General features: G+C 41.5%; 1 protein-coding gene across 2 annotated transcripts in view; it reads right to left on the bottom strand.

The window, feature by feature from the left end:
• The window catches only part of PAK3 (p21 (RAC1) activated kinase 3), a 275108-nt gene that overhangs the window by 127489 nt on the left and 126890 nt on the right, over nucleotides 1-20729 (bottom strand). The window lies entirely within an intron of this gene.

The following is a 20729-nucleotide window of genomic DNA, read 5'->3' as shown; positions in this document are numbered from 1 at the left end:
CAGTAGGAACCATCTCACTGGGTTTGTGGGGTTCAGGTCCACAAAGCAGTGCTCATGAACATGTTTCCCTGAGGGTGTGGGCAGGATTGCTGTCAGATCTCAGAGCAGCTGAGTCTTGTGAACTTCACCGATTTCCCCTCCGGAGGGCTGGGTGCAGAATTCCCCACCAAAAGCCACATTATAAGGTTCTCCTGGGAATGGCAGATCTTTCCCTGTCTCAGTGGATGCCCAGGAGCATGGACCATCCTTCTGATAACAAAGACGTGTCTTTCTGCCCAAGACATCCCAGGCATTTCCCAAAAGTTTGTGCGTGGCTCAGAACAGTTACCTTTCAAAGTAATGTCTTTTTAATTTGCTTAAGGACACTTTGTGGTGCCATTAAAGAGTCTCTTCAGAAGACTATATGCTATTCAGAAGACTAATATGCTATTACTCAGCTTGGAAACTTAATTAATTAAACAACATGTACAATTTATTTTCAGCAGCTAATGCAGCACAGAGGAAGATGATCTGCCATGTTCTTGCTTACTTCAGTGCCACTTCCAAGAAGGTCTTAAGTTTCTGGGCGAAGAGCCCTGTCCTGCCCCACACTACACCTTTTCTGATCACACAGAATGATTCTGTGCAAAAGGGGATTCTCTCAAAGAGCAGATGCTGCAGCCTAAAAGCCTCACAACTGACTGCCCTCTTCATTGTCTTTGCTACAGAGCTGTCAAAGCTGCCAGCACTGGTAAAATTTTTCTATTTCAAATCCTACTATGTGCTCTTCCTGGAAGACACCTCTTGGCACATAATTCTTTTAGTGCAGCCCCAATCCTTTGTATGCAATAAGGTCTTCCAGATGTTATTCATGGCCCATTTTTCAGTTTGAATTTCCCCTTTCTCAAGGTAAAACAGAGGGAAAGGACTGGTCGGGTTTTCTAATGAGATTCTTCAGACCTTTTTCTCTATTTCTCTGCAAGCTTTAAAAGCAGGCAATAATAACCTGAAAAATTAGCAAACTGTTGTCAAGTTGCCACACTTCTAAATACCAATTTCCATTTTCTCCTTCTAACACCATTCCTACAAACAAAGGCTTAAACTGAGACACAGTTTAATCCACTCCCAATTATACTGCTGAGAAAAAAAAAAAAAAAAAAGGTGAATCTTGGGGGGATCAATGCTTTGCTTCCATGAAACAAATGACCCGACTCAGCAGTCTGCTAATTTATCATTGTTCATTTTAAAAAGAAGCTTTATTGGACATTTAATACCTTTTGTTTCCCTGGAAATGCAGGGTTTGCCTTGCCTCTCCTACACAGTAACACAGAAGCGAGCAACTCCACCAAAAGTGATCTGACTGCTCTCAGTGTTACTAATAATACTTCAGTACCAGCAACTCCCTGATTGTATCACCAGAAGTAGTCAGTGATAAAGGACACCAAGAGGCAATATCCCCTGTGGAGACTGGGAGCATCAGGTAAATTCCTTCATTGTAGTCTTAAATGGCCAGGGCTTATCAGCAAGGCTACGAGGACTGTGTTACCTTGTCAGGAAAAGACTGAGACCTGCAGGGGCAAAAGACAACTCAATCACCAGAGTTCAGCTAAGTATGTCATTTAACAGGAGCCTACTTAGAGTTGCATTACATGAGTCACACAGGTTTCCCTCTTGCTCCTGGAGCTGGTGGAGGGCACATCTGTGTGGGATCTCTGCTGGGATCACACAAGGGTGGACCCTCACACTACAGACAAAACCACTAAGACAGTCGTTATTTTGTAGCCTCCTCCACACACCCGAGGAGATACGGGCCCAAGGAAATGTTTAAAGCCCTGAAGGCCACATCTCCAAACTGCAACCATGCCAGAATCCTCCCTCAAGTTTAAACATTGCTGTAGTTCAGCTCGAAATGCACAGTACTGGTTTGACACAAACCCTGTCTGCGATGAGCTGGAGCAGCTTCCCTCCATCCCCTCTTCCATCGTTGAAACTCAGCCTCAGTCACACAGCAACCCTCCCATAGAGTGAGTGGTCGCCCAGCTGGCCCCCTTCTCTCCCCCTTGGAGAGGCTGGGAAAGCAGGAAATCTTTCTTGATCTTCTGTTAACAAGCCCCCTGTCACAAACCCATATTCCAAGGACCAGGGGGAACACTAATTAAAGGAGCAAATATGCCCTGGTTTTGAATATGCAAGGGACTCCGTGACACAGCCTGGATTTCAAACCAGCTGGCTTATTGTGGAGCAAACAGCTGCTTGATTTGTCAGGCTTCATTGCCTGTTCAGCCCAGCACCGGGCTACAAATACACAGAAAAAGAGATTTCCACCAACACATGTGAGACTCTAACTTGCCCTCCCTCAAGCAGGCACATAAGCCATCCCTTTAAATGGGGTCAGTGTTAATTAACCCACTTTAAGCGCCTTTATGCAGTAAAAAGAATACTTTTTCTGTGGACACACAGCTTCATCTGCCAGCTACCACTACATTGTACAAAACTGAGCTCTCTTTTTTTACTTGCAGGGAGAGGGATTTTGTGTACCCTCCGCATTCAGGAAGATCCCCAATAGACAGAGAAAGGCCTCCTGTAACAGGAGAACAAGTAGGTAGAAATACCGGCTTATTTCACTGAAAAGCACAAGTAGAATTGTGGAATGAAAGGAGCTTATTCAGAGCACTCTGTTAGGAAGGTCTGGCTCTGCACTGTTCACAGAGGGACTTTTGGGTTTGGTGTATATGTATTTATAAGAAAAATGAGCAGTAGCATGTATGTCATGCACCCATGTTACGGACTGTCCTTTTTTTACTGCTATGCACACACACAACTTTCTACCATCTTTACTCAAAAGCCAAGTCATCTTCTTACATCATCAAAAGACCTGCAAAGCCCAGAGGACCTGCTGGGAAAAAAAAAAAAAAAATCATTTATAGCATCTTTTAAACATAAAAGGTACCTCGAAGTAAAGACTGAGCATATGACTAATTTGTTGCCAATAACTCAAACACAGATTTGCATGCTTCCTGCCAGACTCACCTGTAAAAAAAATGCAAATAAACAAACAAAATATACCGATTTCCCAAATTTTATGTCAGGCAATTTCTCCCTTTTTTTCTGTTATAAAATTATAGTTTATTCTAAAACTACAAAACATTCAAAGCTTTAAGTGCTTCTATTATTTCTGGTAATTTGCTGGCCTTGAACTGAACTTTCAAAAAAGCCTACCTTCACGGCAAAAAGACCAAAAAGTCTACTTACAAGGAAACCGTTATTCTTAGATTAAAGTTTAGCAGAGATGCAGCACTGCCATCCTGACCTTGAGAGTGCTAAATGAGGTAAGCTCCACTGGGAAGCGTACAAGGAGGTTCAATCAATGACCTTGGGGTAAAATCTGGAATACCACTAACCCCCAGCACTTGAAAAATCAAGAGTCAGGCCTCAAAATAAACACACATGAACAAAGAGCAATCTTGGGCTTAGGGATGGAGGAAGGTTTCTCCTCTTTAACATGCAGCTGGCTCAGATTTCCACTTTCCATAGATGGGGAACATAGGAAATTACTTCCTTAAGGGATGCTGAGAGTCTCCCCTGAAACCAAGAGCTGAGGTCTTAAGGAAAACCTCAAACCAGCAAAATTTGTAATAAAATAACACTGCAAGATGGGCTTTGCCTCCATTAAGACTTTGCACTGGTATCCACACCCTGCTTTTTTCAAATGAAGACAAAATTTTCAATTTTCTCAGTTTTACTTCAGGATACTCCTCAGAGAAAGATCCTTTCCGGCTTCCCTTTGCTATCGGGTGTTTTTCTCTACTTCCCCCTTCCCCCTCCCTTTAACCTAATTTGTTCCTTCGATGTAAATCTCAGCTACGTGAATTTCATAACCGGTTCATAATATTTTTACATTAATATTTTACATTATAAAAGACCAAAAAGACTATATGAAGAAGCCTCTCCTGTTATTTCTTGTTTCTGCCTTAGAAAAGACAACGTTGCTTAACAGAGTTCACATTTACCATGACATATTGCAGGTATGGTAAAGCTCTGTATATGCCATGCTATCTGCATTTCTTTCCTCCACCCCCCAACTGTGTATGTCTGACTACTGGACCCCAGGCACGATTTTAATGGGTGATGTTTATAGGTGTGACAGCTGGAGTAAAGTACTTAGCACTTGTGAAAATCACGTCTCTCATCTCCAAAGCCAACCTGGGCATTCAAAAACCATTACTCAGATCCTAAAAAATAATGAGATTGGCTTAGAAAACAAGATGTTTTTAGATATTATACGTTTTATTTGCCTTATGGTATTTCTGTCTTCTGCAGCTATGTATTCAAGCCTTTCCTTTTCTTCCAAGCCTTCCCTTTTTTTCCTTTTACAGCAAGGAGAATAGAAACTTTCTTCTAAATGAAAACAGAGAATCTTCCCATAAATCACCTGATTTCTGGAGCTAGGATTTTAGGAAAAATATACAACCTCATCAGATTGATGATAATTCATAGAAGTGAATAACGGTGCATATCCCCATTAGAAGCATGTTTTCTTGTACAAGTTTCTTTCAGAGAAAAAAGGTATTGGAAATGTTTTCTCCTACTGTGAATGCTGTTGGGCTGGATTTAGTCTGTTATCCAGTCTCACAAAGGGGACACCTACATTCAATAATCAAGCACATTTGTGCTTGGACTTACAGATCTATACAAAATGTATTTCAGAGGAAAACTCTCACATTGTTGGACCTGTCACACTTGCTTCATGCAGCCTGAGATACTGCAGAAGACTTTGTGCCTTTTGGCTGTATGAGAGAGACATCAAGGCTCTACTAAACCCATCAATGTCTCCCCAGGTTCGGGATGGGATAATCAAGTAGCCTGCAGTCTGGCTCTTCAGAAGGCCTCGATCCAAACATTTCCAAAACTCTGGGGAAGGCTTAAGGCAAGACTTAGCTTTGTATCTTACTCATTTTGAGGGTGGGAGATGATGGAGCAAAACATTAATTGTACATATCACATTACACCAGCATGTCTAAACCAACCTACTCCTCCAGCACTCCCATATACCCGCAGGACAAACCAGCCCTAAGCTGATAAAAGCCTACCAAACATCAGAGAGGCTGGTAAGTGGCACACTATGGATGGACTTTCAAGTCCCCCCTTGAATTAAAAAATGCAAATGATTCTATAAAGAGAGGAGGTTTTTAACATATATTTATACATTTCAGCCTTGCCACATTCTTTGAGTTCCACTGTTGGATTCTTTTTTGGGAGAAGGGGGATGGCAAGATGGCACACCTATTAGTGAAAATAATCAAATAAAAACTTAACATGAAACAAAAGTCCACTCTCTCAGGATCTCAAGTTGGCAGGAAGGTCACACTTCCATCTCCTCCCTTATGATTCAAAAGCAACCCCTCCCATTTAACTGGGCAAGCCATGTCCTTGCACTCTTTTGCTGGCAGCACATCAACATCTGTAAGACAGCACAGCTCAGCAGTAGCCTGACCAAACTATAAGATGTGGTGCTGCTAGATCAAGATGACAAGACAACTGAGATATTCAACAAGTTACCAGGCTGAAAGCTCTTAAAAGCCATCATGGTGGTTTCTGAGTTATTCTTCTAAGGTGTAAGTCTACTTCCTTTTCCAATAAGTTTTCTTAGAAGTAGAGCAGCAACATACCATTGTCATAATGATGCAAAGGACCACAGGCTAGGGATCAAAGACTTGGTAGCTGTTCATTGATGCTTCACTTCCTACACTATAACGAGAATCAGTTTTGGCTGGAGATGGTGCAGCTAAGGACTAATAATGTTCCTACTGAAGTTAATGGCAGTTAATTTTCCTACCAGTTTTACCTGTGTTGGACAACTTAAGGACGTTCAGCTGTAAGTGCAATCAGAGATGGAGTTATACGAAGGTGGAGAAAGTGGAAGCTACAGCCAATGTGAAAAAAAAATGAATGCAGGAGTAAAGATCATCATAATCCATCCTGCTTAAGATAATTTGAGAGACCTATCTTTATGTAACACATTTTTGGAAGACATATGCATATTTACTGCCTCCCTTTTCTCCCTGCAAACTCCCCATGCTGCTCTAATAAGAGTCCCTGGTAAAACAAACTAAACATACATAGCTTTTCAAAGAAGGCATCAATGCCCTAAAATAAATAATCCTTTAAACCCTTGTGCATTGCAGCACTTGCTGGGCCTTAGGCAGGGAGAAAACAAGACAAACTGCAGCTGTGAAATATGAAGTAAGACAGGAATGAGAAAACATTCCTTTCTCCTGAGGAAGCATATGCAGAGCTGCAAGCATTTTGATCCACCAGTTTAAATTAGACCTTGCAAATCAGTTGCCTCGTTCACACAGAGAGCTGAGAAACAGTCCTTGCTGAGCGCACGTAGTCCGAGCCTGTAAGTGAAAGGTGTCCCAGCAGCCCCAGGAGATGAACAGAACTGGCAGGAGGAAAACAGCAGCCTTGCTCTTCCCATCTCCTTTGCTGTTAGTTTTCTCCAGCTTTCTTCCTTCACCTGTATTCGGCTAGAACTTTTATCTGCTTAGAAAAGAATCTGTGCACAAATGGAAGGATGTAAATCATGCCACAAAAAGACTTTTAAGGTTTACATATGTTTTAATCTGCAGGTGGAAAGTGAGTGCTCACAAGAGTTGTGGGAAAGGAGAAGCTGGTGACTGCGGAGATCGCATTGTAGCTCTTGTTTTCCAGCCAAGAGTCGTCCCAACATGGCCAGCTATGCTCAGCTCAGGTACTCTGTTAGAAGCACTTCTGCTGAGCCTTCTCCTGGTTTCTCAAGGTGGGAGAAAGGTACTCCCACTGCTGTCATAATAGCTTCCAGAGCCCATCCACCATATCTAACCGTATGCTAAGTCTGAAAACGGGTGCAAGAACAAGTTCTAACTTCCTAGTGATAGTCCCTGGTTGACCACGAGGCTTCGATTCCCAGCTGGGTTACTGCACCAAGCAGCAGCAAATGCCACCCCATTTAGGGAGAAGAGAAGGTCTGTTTTACAAAATACTTCTGTAACACTGATATCTCAGCATCTTAAAATACCTACTTAGGAACCAAATTGGCTCAGTTTAGATCAAGTCAGAGACACAAAGATAATCAAGACCAAAGCTGAGTCACTGTTAACATTCAGTGTCTCTGAGAGCCATCCTTGTCCTCTGGCCTCCCCAACTGTCATTCCCATAACAGGGAGAACAGAACACATCTAGTAGCTGCTGACAAGGGAACAAATGAAATATGCTGTGGCCGTTAAGTTAACTCAGCTCGAAGGAAACAATATTACGCATTCCAAAAGCAAGTAATTACACTATCCCTAACTAAAGCTGACACTAGAGAGTCTTGCACAGAAGAACCAAGACTTGCTCACTGCAGTCCTGCCACCTCTGAATATATCTCTCTTCACCATTTCTTTTTAACTTCTTTGGACACAAACTTGCCCTTGCTGTTGTTTGTGTACATGTGCAAGTGTGGCCTTCATGAAGATGGAGACTGCCAGGCTGTGATAAAAGGCTTGAAAGGTTGTCTATCACCCCTGCAGTCTCTCCAAAGGAGAGTCTGAGTCCTTTGCAGAAATATTATTTCACAACTTTTCAAAGCACCTCAATAGATTTTGACAGAAATCCCTACACCTCAAGTAAGCACCAGAATGCTAACGGGACTATTTTTCCTATCCAGCCAGCAATGAAAATCATAAGGAACACAGCATTGACATGTGCAGGCACCAACTGTTAATTTCTCACTTTGCTTCTGGCCATTTCTGATTTCTCTCACTCATCAGAACCTGGTTGTTAGGTTCTAGACTGCATTGTCTTCCAATGGAGTGGCACATGTTATTTCAAGGGAAGAAGCTAAAAACTTATTTCAAAAGTGTTCAATCAACCCTGTCAGTATAATATCTGGCAAGAGAAGAACAAATTAGGAACACCAGAACTTAACTTGAATGGCTTACTATTTCACACCATGCACTGCTATAATTATCTGTGTGTACAGGCATCAGCAAGGTGGAAGGCCGAGCAGAATTTTTTGGTCAAGCACTGAGGAGGATCTGCATCCCAGATAATAAGCACTTCTTTAAGCACTCTCTGCTATGCATTTATATAAACACCCCCTGCAGATACTCTTCAGTCCCAGCTGTGTGTGAGCTGAAGGTAATGCATACAAAATCTGAGAAGGCAACTATTTTGCTTCATGGCATTTTTTGAGGTTTCAGTATTTCAGTGCCTTCTACAATGAGTTGAAAAAAAACCTATTCCAGTGTTTTAATGTAGCAGAATCATTCTGAAGTATCATTGACATTTAAATAGGAGTCTTTCCAATCAGGTCATGCAAACCCAGTGATTATGGTACTGACCTGAGACGTGACAGATTCGAATACTAGTCCCTGATGTGAGATGACACTGCCCTGACAGATTAGGGACCCTGAACCTCTAATACCTGTTTCAGTGCTTGCACTAGCTCTGCATATGCATCTGTTGGGCCACATTCATAAGCAAGTGCACCTACATGCTAAATAACTTCCATCTGGGCAGTAGACAATACAACAGAGGCATGGCAGTCCCTAATAACAGCCTGGCAATGTATCTTCTGTCAGTAAGCACCCTGCTTTGCAAGAAGTTGATCATTCTCAATTGCTGAGAAATTTAAGAGTAATCAGCAATCTGTAAGTGTGTCTTACATACTCAGATCTCAATACACGTTCAGCACCTCAGCTGAGAAGGGCCAAAGTGGACATTCTTGTCAGCTTCCCCCTCACTATTTTGTAGAATGCCACATCTCCCCTTTCTTCTCCTCTGTTTTACACCAACACTCCATTAAGACAATTTCTTAAACAAGGACTCTTTTCCATGTGCCAAATACAGGAGTAACATGAAAGTAATCCCAGAAAGTGAGGGAGATGGATCCAAGGGTGAATATTTCCTAGAGTGATTTCTAGAACAATCTTTCATAACCCACTGTTTGACTTAGTCCTCCAGATACAAATATTTTCTCCTCTATGCATGTCTCAGGGACTTCCTTCTAGTTTTTACAGCAAGGAAAAGCAAAACCTACTGGTTTTTACATTTTTTGATATACAGATTCATCCAGAACTTTAGGGAGTGCATACATATACTGTTAAAATATTATTCTCTTTTCTAAAATACATATTTAATATTCCATCCACCTCTGCTGAATTTCACTTGACCTTGGCACAACTTACATGAATGCTGAGACCAAAGAGAAACCTCCTCCTTGTCATCTTCATTTAAGGGAAAGAGATTGTATTTCCAATCCTTCCAGAATAAGCAAAGGATGGTACTGAAGAACACCTCTGTTTTCTCTGTTGTACTCTCAAGCACTTGAGACAGGGATGGGAAAGAACTAACATTGTGCAACAATCCGCTTCCACAGTGTAATTAACTTTCATTTTCCCTGGCCCTGGAGTGCTTGTCTCCTTCACCCATAACTGAAAGAAACAACAGAAAGCTCTGGAGGCAAGGGAGGGAACAAAAGCTGCTACTGAAAGTTGTTCTCCCTGTTGGCTGCATGTTGCTTACTTAGGTAACTGGAGACAATTGGTTCATTGGCTAATTTTTTTCATCACAGAGGTCACTGTAAATAAATTCTGCACACACATAATGTTGAAATGGAGAGATCAGGAGAGTCAGACTCACAAACCTAAAATTACACTCTCACTGGATCACCCAATAGCCTTGGGCAACCTGTTCCTTTCCCATTCTGCCATAAAATGCTCTTTAACCAGGACACCACAAAAAGCTTGACATCAGCTGAGACCACAGCCTGTCACATTGCTTTACCATCACCTCACTGTTTCCCCACACTCCTAACAACTTCAGTTCCCCTTATACTCCCACTGTGAGCAATTTGGGGCTGAATCTGGCACAGCCTTAACACTCCCAGTGCTGATTCAGGCCTGGGGACCCAAGGCACAGTATTAGCCATGCCTCATTTTACTCACCTGTAAGATGGAAGCCCAGATGCTATTTTCTACAGAAGGCTGGAGGCTGGGCGTCAGCTCAGGAATTGCCCTGTACTGCTGACAAGGATTAACTAGGAGACATGAAGTTTCTGAGCTTCACATGCTCTGTCCCTTCTGTGACTACAGACCCAAGGCAGCAGGTCAGGTGGACCTAGCTTGCTGGGCTACCAGTTGAACTATCCTGACTTGTATCTCACAGGTACTTGATAATGAGCCATTCAAGTACTCAGATGCTTGAACAGAAGGAAGAATTGCTTTCTAATTAGAGCCATGGACATCAAAAGAACTATACAGCTAATACTCAAACAGAATCAGCCTTAGAAGAGACTTTATTAAGATACTTAAAACTGACACGGCAGCCGTTTGTTCTGTAAGCTTAGGCAAAACTGATGCCTGGTGTCCTTTAAACCTCAACTGGCTTAATTAGACTAGTTGAGGATATTTGATACCCCATCCCTTTGGCCCCTCTAAAAATAATCACATCATATGTCCTATTTATTAATTTTGATTTACATCAAGACACTCCTCTGTTTCTCTAGGGGGCATTTACAAAAGTTAAAACGCAGAGCCAGCCAATAAATCCATCCTGTAGATAATGAAATGACCTTCCAAGGAAGTAAAACCTATCTCCCTGAAAAGCCAGAGGCCTTTGTTGGATTTGCTGAAGGTAACTACAGCTTGAAAGATGGCATCTTTGCTTAAAAGGTTGGAAAAAGTGGTAGCTATCATATTTGAGTGTATTATTAAAAGTGACAATTACCTCTGTATGCTTACAATTGGAACTTCTGATTTCATAGACTATAACAAATGCACCACTGCTGTTCTGGATGGCCTAGCATTAATAAAGCAAACCAATTTTGAATGCCCAAGGCCAGGACCTCAGGGACAGCAGATGGTGCCCAGGATACCCATTCTCACATTAGCATAAGAATAGTACGGAGTGGGTCACATATTGCCTTTAAGCAAGCTTTCAATTGTCCACACAATCTCTGCCTCCTAGCAAATGAGACAACAGCATGGGTTTTTTTTGGTTTTCTAATTTAAGTAATCAGTGCTTCATTACATAAAATGTATTTCACAAGCAATTCAAGCAATAAAGAAATCCATCTCCTTTGTAACAACTTGTACTCCATAAGCACCTTATTCAAACTTTAGACACACCACAAAAGGAAATGAACAGTCCTTGTTCATATGCATTAAAACACTTCTGGACAAATGACTTAGAGTTCTTAAAATTAGACTGCTTTTTCTTAAATTGCTGCTAATTTTGTGTGCAATCAATTGCAGCTGTAATTGCTTGTAAGCACAAATGGTGTATCCATTGATATTCAACTTGACTCTTTCATTGAGAACCAGAACAAATTCCAAATAGAAAACTGGAAGCTGTGCCTCAGATTCTTTAAAAATAGCGTGAAATCCACATGCTTACCTGGATTCAAAAGTAAGACTGTCCTGATCTCAAAAGAGGCAAAACTTCATGCCATTCCTAATTCCAGCCTCAGAGTTAAGTAAAAAGCAGACAAGGTCTGAACTCTCCAGTCAGAAGTTCAGATCCAAACAGGATATCATATGCAATCTCTCATGAGGTATTCTGCCCTTTCTAGTAAACATAGGTAAGTTGCACTTTAAATAAGGTGTTTCACAGAATGTGTGTTTGGTATCTTACCATCAATAATGAACAGAGCTTTGTGTGTTTAGAAGTCTGTCTTCTTGGCTGAGTTAATTCAGATTTTTGAATTAATAATTAATTTCTGATTTCTGAAAATATGACTTCACAGTCCTTTTGCAGTCCACACTTTGTGCCCCCACACATATCGGTCAAATCAAATCTGGAAGAACCTACAAGAAGTCAGTTTATCAGAAAACAGGAAGCGCATTAATTGAGAGATTGCCTACTACCTCACAAGGTCTCTGCAAGAAAGGCATAGAAGGGCAGAGCTCATTTCTTTTTTTTTCGTGATCCAAGAAACAGGGAGAAAAAAAGGGATTAAAAAGAGGAGCTACACCAGTCCACACAGGTATCGTGTGCCCATGTACCTCTTCCTTATCACTGCACTTATTGTAGAAAAGTGACATCATGGCTTCACCTGCTTGGATCCCTCTTGAGATCCCCATGATGGGAACTTCTGAAACAAAGACGGATACTAAAAATCTGCAGGGTTTCAAATACAAATAGATGGTTAACCTCATTCCAAGCCAAAAGTGCAAAAATCTAGGGATGACAGTGCCATGGATTCACTAGAATGGATCTCAGGAGGCTAAACAAGCCCTTAGTTTCCTAAGATGTTCTCTAAAACGAGCCTGACAAAGAGCTAGCAAAGGCAAGTCACCCCACACCACGGGCACACCCCAGATTCCAGACACGGGTGATGGTGAGGCAGCTGAGAATTACAAATTTACACACAACACAAACTGGCACAAGGAACAGACGAAAATCTTTTGTTGATGTTGCTGGTTTTGTTTCTCATGTAACACAGTTTTCATTCCCTAAAGCCAATGTACTAATTGCCAACAGAAAATAAGTCATCTCATCATCTTACTTGAATAAATAGCAATAGTTCTTGTGCTTGTCTGGAAAATTCAAGAAGCCATATCTAAGCAGTGAAAGCAAATAACTATTTCTGTATTTTGCTCGGCACATTACCTTCTAAATGAACTGCTGGAAAATTACGAGTTTTCTAGAAACATTTTGGAACTGGGAAAGCTTTTGAATAATCAGGAGGATGTTTTGGCTCACAAAATCATTGGACTCCACTGAATTATGAGTGTCCTTTCTTGGATGAGGAGTTCAGAAGAAGACTGAGGATTTTATGATTGACAGATGAAATATGACAGAACACCAGGGACAGGGACTTAAAGATGGTTCCCTATGTAATCTCAAACATAGTTGCTTAGGGCTTGTTTTTCAGAACTGTTCAGCTTCAAGAATTTCAATTTTCACTCATCTTCCTTCCAAAGAGATACTTCTGGGGACAGAAGTTCTAAAAATAATGAAAATGTGCAACCTTGCCACTGGAACACAGCCCACCAAAAAGACCCACTGCTCAATACTCAGCATTGTTTAAGAGAGAGAAAAACGTAAATCTAGCAAGGTTTATTGACACTACCTTTGGGGAAGAACTTTCCACTGTTGCAGGTGTCTCCTTTTAAGTGGTTGCAGAAGGCGAGCAGATACAGTGAGGTGGTAACACTTGCTGGAGGGAGAAGTGCCATCCCCTCCTGTCAGTGCTAAGACTTCTCACACTCATCACAGAATGAAAATGAGAGAAGGGAAGAAAACAAACACAAACGTTACAGTAAAACACTATGTAAAGACATTATGCTGCATTTGTGCTGGATATTTATAGCCATAGAGTTGGGATGATGTCCATAAAAGTATTATTTTAAAATAATCTCTAATATCTAATTCATTCTTGTCAGATTCTGCTAAGAAGCCAAGATGGGGTGGTCTACATTTAAAAAAAAAAAAAAAAAAAAAAAAGTAGCTAAAGCACTGCAGGCAAGCGCTGAATGTTCTGTAAAAACATAAACAGTTTCTTGCCTGCAAATCTCCTCTCCCTCAGATTTCTCATTTTTCACTGCTTGGTTCCCAAGATACTAGGATTTCCTCACTTCTGTGGTTACCTAGAGTTTTCTCATGGAAACAAGCACCAAACACATCTTGAAAAAAACAACAATAGGCAAAAATCCCCTAAAAACAGCCCTTCATCTTATTATTTCCTTACTCTTCTTGTGCAGGCTCAGAGCTGAAGATACTCCAGACATGGCTGAGGAGATCAGTGGTAAATGTCATTAGCTGTTAGCAGAGGAAAAACCTTAAAATAAACAGATATAAAAGGTATAATTTTTCCCCTGATAAAAATTAGAGGGGCAAAATCAAGTGACCTCTTTATGTCCCCCCTTCATTAATTAATAATAAAAGCAATCACCTGAAAATGAAAATGGACAGTTTCTTTGACCCTATGGGAAGACCCTAGAATACAGGCATAAGGCTTCTGTCCCATTTGTTACACAGTTGCCATGATTTGTGGGTGGTATGGCAGAAATGAAGTCCCACACTGTGACGAAACCTCATGTCATCTGTCGTGGGCATGTGCTCTCCCAGTGCACTCTGTGGTGGACAACCAGCTGGGCTGGCACTTGCCTGAAGTGCCTTTCTGAATATGAAAGAGGGGGATATTCCATTTCAGTCCTTTCAATTGTTAAGGAGTTCCAGTGAAATGGTAGTTAAAGACTTGTCAGGCCAAAATCTACTGCACTTAGGGAGCTTTTATATTATTTGCCTCTAGCTGTCTTTGCAAAGAGTGACTTGGCATCATTTTTACAAAGATCTCAAAGAGATAAATAAAAATCATTTTCTATCTGGAACCGGCAAAGTGCAGGGAGGTTAACTGAACAACCCAGCCTCTCACAGCAAGGCAATGGGAGAGTCAGGGACAGAATCCAAATCAGCTGATTATAGTCCTGTGATCTCAGCACGAAATGCATATCTTCCTGTATTTACAATCCTCTTTCTCAGAGAAGTTTGTCCTGCCAATGTGTACTCCAAAGGGTGACCGAACTGGTGTGAGAGCCCCTGCTGCAGGAGCTTGTGCAGATGTTTCAGTAACAGCCTTTCCAGCGCTTCTCCCAGAGGTCAGCGATCTTACTGATTTGTTTGGTTTTGGGCTCTTCCTGACTTTTAATTTAATCTGAGAGATTTGATTCATTGTTTCTCAGCAATAAACAGTTTTCCATAAAAGGGCTAATTAAACTTTGATGAGGCCCTTTTGCAATGGAAAGATTGATGAGATACATTAAAGGTTAGGTGTGGAGCAAAACTGCAAAAAAGGGCAAAAACTCAACTATTGAGTTCAGTAGAATTATGATTGGGTTTTCTATGCTTATCTTTTCGCAGTGCTCTCATATTTTAATGTATTTGTGTAACTATACCTCAGTCTCCTGGAAAAAGGAAATGGTAACCTCTCCCATGCTCTGCTTAGCTTCTCTTTGTTTGCCAATATCACCATGAAAGCAATGTTTCTCTGGCTCACTGCAGTGCACCCTTACATGGATGCTTCATCGGGCTACAGAACCATGGCTTCCACTGTGAAGTGGGCAGATTAAAGCAATTAAGATATGTTTTCTGCCTACACCATAGATAACTAAAGCCTAGAACTCATCAACCTGGCAGTCATCCAGATCAAGAACCTAACGATTCAAAAAGAGATTAGAAATGCATACAAATACAGTCCACCAAAGAATCCTAGCAAGTTGGCACGCAGGACACCTCCATGCTAACCCTCCCTGAACTAGTGCTGCTCAGATCTACTTACCCTGTCAGAAAGGCTGCAGTGCCCCAGCCTCAGCTCTGCCCATCAGCCCTGTGTTGCACATGCACCCACAGATGGGATGAAAGTGATGTTTTTGATGACAAGAGCTGGGAGATGGGCAAGGAAGAGAGGTTGTCCTGCAGGCATGCAGAGTTGCCACGTGTGTGGGAAATGGAAGCTCTCAGCAATGTGTACATGCTGAGGTGTAGCAGATGTGTAGCTGATGGTGTAGATCTGAGTCCCCCACTTGAATACTTATGTCCTCAGCAATACTTGCCTTCTTACTCCCAAAAATCTTCAGCAATGGAGATGCTTCAGCCTCCCTAGGCAGCCTGTTCTAGGATTTCGTATTACTACAGCTGGAAAGTGTTCTTAAATTTATAATGATAAACTTGTGAAAAACATGTGTGCTGATCTCTTGAAGGCAAAAAACTAGCTATAATATGGGGAAATGGCCTAGCCTGCAAGTTCTTACAGCATGGTCTTTACACTGTCTCCTGAGCCACCCAGGACAAGACGTATCAGGCTTGAACAGCAGAGTAGGTGACCTTCAGACCTACTCTAATAGGGCAGTTCTTACACTTCCACAAAAATAAAAAGTTCACACCAATTGCCAGACAGCAGGTCAGTTTTTCCAGTTGATCCTCTGTCTTATTATGTAAGATCACTGTCTGATTATTGCTCTCTGCTAACCTCTGCATAAATTAGCCACTAAGGACTAGAAGAGAAATTAATACTGAAAATTCAATCAGTGTTTAACTGATTTTTAATACATCATCATGTGTAGGTCAAAGTGCATTAACCTGCTTGAGACTATTGGAAAAGATTTCATTAACAAACTCCATACAACCTAACAATGACATCATAGAAAAGGAGCAGTGGTGAGTCCAGGAGATGGGAGGGGTGGAGAAAATTAAGTCTAAACTCCTCAACTTCAGAACTCATACATGGTGTATTTAGGAAGGGACATTATCCATTATTTCATCTACAAAGGAGGTTTTACTTTCTACATTGTTTCATCGGTATTCTGCTTTGGCTGACACATGTTCCAAAGCCCTTGCTCATGAGACGCTCGTGACACGTGAGGCCAGAGCAGGTGATCTATACCCTTCCATTCCCTGCAGAAATATATCACTTCTGCAGTGTTTGATGCTCACGGTCACAAGCCGCCTTGCAGAAAATACTGCCAATTGATAGTATCCAAGGTTTGAAGTTTGGGAAACTGCTGACATGCTGGTCTGTGACTTTGCTTGGGGTACACTCGGTCAGTGCAGTATCAGGGAAGGAAATGCCTTACACCATACAAATACTACAGAGTGGATCCACTCCAAAATCAAATTAATCTCTTAGGGGAAAAACATGCCAACAATGGCTTTCAAGCATTTGAAAATGCAAGAGGCGCACAGAAAACCCCACAGGTGGAAGGAGACATGTTAATTCAGCACTTAATCCAAAACTGTAACATAGTCCTCAGTCTGTCACATAATGCTGGATTCAAAGGCAGGATCTAGGAGAGACTCAGTGACATGCTCATTGCAAGGCTATAGCTGTTCCAATCTCGACTTCACATCAGAGCAAACCACATGAGGATTTTAGTGCACTACATATGCTCTTGCACTACTACTACCACTGCCTGCAAAACTGTCTCAACAAGGTCTAGTCAGAGAAAAAAAAATCAGAATATAGAAAAAATTGTAAGGCTGCCTGCAACCAGCAGCATCTATAAAAAGGTCCCTTTCATAATTCTTCTAGCCTCACTCTCTCCCTCTGTATGTATATATCTGTATCTAACAAGAAGGTATAGAAAAGATGGAGCCAGACTTCCAAGAGGTGTATAGTGAAAGGTAACACAGTGAAACATGAGGAATTCTGATTAGGTATTAGTCTTTCCATGAGGATGGTCAAACACTGAAATGGGATCAGAGAGGCTTTAGGATGTCCATTTTTGGAGATACTGTTAATTTAACTGAACCAAGTCCTGAGTAACCTGCTATAAATGGGTCCTCTTTTGAGCAACAGGTTGCACTAGAAAACCTCCACAGGGCACTTCCTTCCTAAATTATTCTATGATTTTTCCTGAGTATATTTGGGACTATGGGCCTTAGTAAATATTAATACATGTTTATAATACTTAAGCTTACCCTCTGCAAGAATGGAAGCAGACTGCTCGTGCTCAGATAAGGTGAGTAATAGCACTACCCACAAAATACCCACAACAGTCAGCATCTGCACTGGAGAGCTTTACACACAGAAACTTTTTCCAGTGCATCCTATGAACACTTTATCCACCACGGTCTCAATGTGTTCAGGGAGATACGACACATATCATGCTGTGCGCAACAGATCAGGACCCTGTGACTATGGACAAGCAGTTCTATAGTGAAACCTTCTAGAATGGGATGCACTGGAAGAAAGGTTACTGGGGAGAAAAATCAGAAGAAATAATCCTATAGGATCTCAAAATGCATCTCATTCTATCTGAAGGGCTGAGGCTTCAACTAGTAGAGCAATTTTAAAGCACCCGCTTAACTTAGGGAGCACTGTGAGAGACTGGGAGTACTTCAATCTACCGGAATAGTTATGATCTGATGATTTAAAGTGATATCTACTGATGCCCAAAGGTATTTTCGGGGCCATACTTTTTTCACTGACTGTCTGTTTTCATGTAGTTGTTTTGCCAACGACTGACAATCTGTTTAGAAATATCAGGGAACATGAAATCTGGAGGTGTATCATTGTGTGAGCGTCCACTCCAAAACCTCTTGTGAAAATAACCTTCAGGAATGGCAATCAGCCAGAGAGGCAGTTTGAAACCAGCTAAGACACAAATAAATATTCACAGCAGCTAAGGACTTCGGATTTAATGCCGTTCTGCTAATGCAGATAAATATTCAGATTTCCTTGGCTTCTATAGACTAAACCCCATTTAAAAGAGAAATCCATACAACACTATGCACGTAACATTGCCACTGCTGGTAGGGGGTTTGGGGGAGGTGGAACAGAATTCTTATCCTTAATTTTAAAGGCCAAGGTGAAATATTTCTGTAATTCAAACGTGTACATCGGAATGCAGATGCAGAAAGATTCACACTTTCCAATGGGCTCTGGAGCACTGCTGCCACATGGCAGAGGGATTGGTCTACCTGTATCATACTGTTCAGCACTGTGCTGTACTCTTACTTACAGGACTGTATTTCATTAGCAGGTAAAGCACTTCTCACTTATTTTGACATCTTTGCAATGAACAATATAGCGCAAAGTTAAGATTCTACTACTGTTACTCCCGCTGTGCAGCCTTCTCTGGCTTAAGGCAAATGTTTATGTGGTATAAATCCCAGGCTCACAGTTGAGTGTAACCAACTCTGAAGTGATGATTACCTTTACAAGACTCAGTTTACATAAAAGATATAGTTGAGTTAGACTTAAGCATGCTATCACAGCTGTTAACCATGTTACAACAGCAGATCTTTAACCACCCAGGTTAAAGCAGGGCTTTCCTCTCTAGCCGATCAAGAAGCAAGAGTTATGTCCCATCTCCATCACAAATTCTAGGGGCAGAATTTCTTCACAGGCAGAAAGGACCTCAGAAGTTATTCAAAGGGATGCAGAATGAAAGAAAATTATTTCCCTTCCTCTGCACATTCACAAGCAAAAGGATAACTGTGCTCTATAGCCCATTATTAAATCTCTTTGTAACTAACCACACCATCAGACTCACACACCAGCTGGATGCTGAGGCTGTAACTGCGGGACTAGTTCACTCTCTCAGATATGTCTGCCTAATTCACACGCTCCAGAGCATGAACTTTTAAATTATTTTCAACACACCTTCAGACTTCATGGAAGGAAATGAACAAAATGGAAGAGCTGTTTTTCCTTTTTTTCACAGAACAGCTCTTTAGACTACATTATCTCATTACTGTTTACTTCTTCTGTGCCATACTTTCATTTCTGTAAGTCTGTCTACACTGAACAACTTGCACTTTCTCTTCCCTCTTGTGACTGTAGTTTCTGTAAAAGGTTAAGTAAGGAGGGTAAGTATTCCTAAACAACTCTAGCTATCACATTTGTGGCTGGCCAAAAAGGGGCAAGAGGAAAGGAATGGGAAGAGGAAGTGTAGCCACATGGCAGTGGTACGCCAGGGTCTTTTTCCACAATCTTTCAGTGGCCTTAAGCAAATCCCTTCCGATATACATTGCTATACATCTAAGTAATATTAAATTGAGTGGGCTTCTGGCAAGACATCCAAAGTACAAGGCTCAGCTACCAGTGTACAGGCTTGAGGCATCAAAGCACTCTGGAATTCAAGGTGTTCAACTCTCTTAGACATCAAAAATAAATTTAAAACAGCAAATGAAGATAAATATAAACAGAATCAGCACATTTATGAACCCTAGTTAAGAAGCTACCTTCAATGTAAGAGCTATTGCAATAGTCCTAACCCATTCAGCTCATCACCCTCTCTATCTTTTAAAACATATACCGGAGATCACAGCAGTCAAGACATTTATTCTCTCAGTTAAAGATATACTTATCCCACGCTGAGTTTTGGTATGATCCTGAGAATTCTCACTCAAAAGAGAATTACTTGAAGACACACAGACCACAAGTTTCATCTTTGCAAAGAAAACTATTTATAGGTGGTGGTACAATAGTTTATTAGAGCAGTTAGTTCTTCAAAAAAGGCTAAAAAGATGGCACATATTCCAGCAGCCTTTAAGTCATCCTTCCAGGATCTCTCTCAGTGACCTTGCTGCAACAGAGTTTTTACATGACCTCAGTGTTCACTCTCTGTCAGACAGAGTGTGCCCAGAGTTTGCCAAAAGAGAAAACCTAAATGCTGAAAAAACCCAAAATGCTGAAGAAAACCCAAAATGAAAATCTAATGTCATTGAAGTGATAGTAACGAGGGCAAAGGGGAGCTGTGCACCTGATCTAAGAGGAGGGGAGCTAATCTTCCATCTTCTTTCAGCAGAAGTTCACTGTGCTCATCGCCATTTCTAACATTCTGTTCACCATTACCAGTCTCTTAAACTGCTCAGCCAGCTTGACGGTGTTCCCTTAAACTACAGCATCAGATCTAGCCCAGGCATGGTTTGACAGGCAGATGGATTACGTCACTGGCAGATGGATTATGTCACTGGCAACGTGAGTTTTAGGCTGCAACTGGCTTCAAATTGCCCATTGCAATTATTCTCTTCCTGTGAGTCTGGAAGTGACTCATGCAAAGACAGTCAAGATCATCCCACTGAGCTTTGAGATTAAAAATAACGACAAGGCAAAAGTTGGGAAATGTTTAATCCGAGAAAAGCAACTGATCTTAAGATACTGGAAAAGGAAATCACTTCAGGTACATGTGTCTGAACCCAGCTCGGCGCAGAGGGCCAGCAGCCGGGCCCCCCTGGGCCTCGCCCCCTCCTTCCCGCAGCCTGGCCGGCTCCCGGGG

This window comes from Athene noctua, chromosome 11, assembly GCF_965140245.1.
Source record: "Athene noctua chromosome 11, bAthNoc1.hap1.1, whole genome shotgun sequence".
In the NCBI taxonomy this organism is placed as follows: Eukaryota; Metazoa; Chordata; class Aves; order Strigiformes; family Strigidae; genus Athene; species Athene noctua.
Note: the sequence above shows the minus strand (reverse complement) of the source record. Positions and strands in the feature narration are given on the sequence as shown.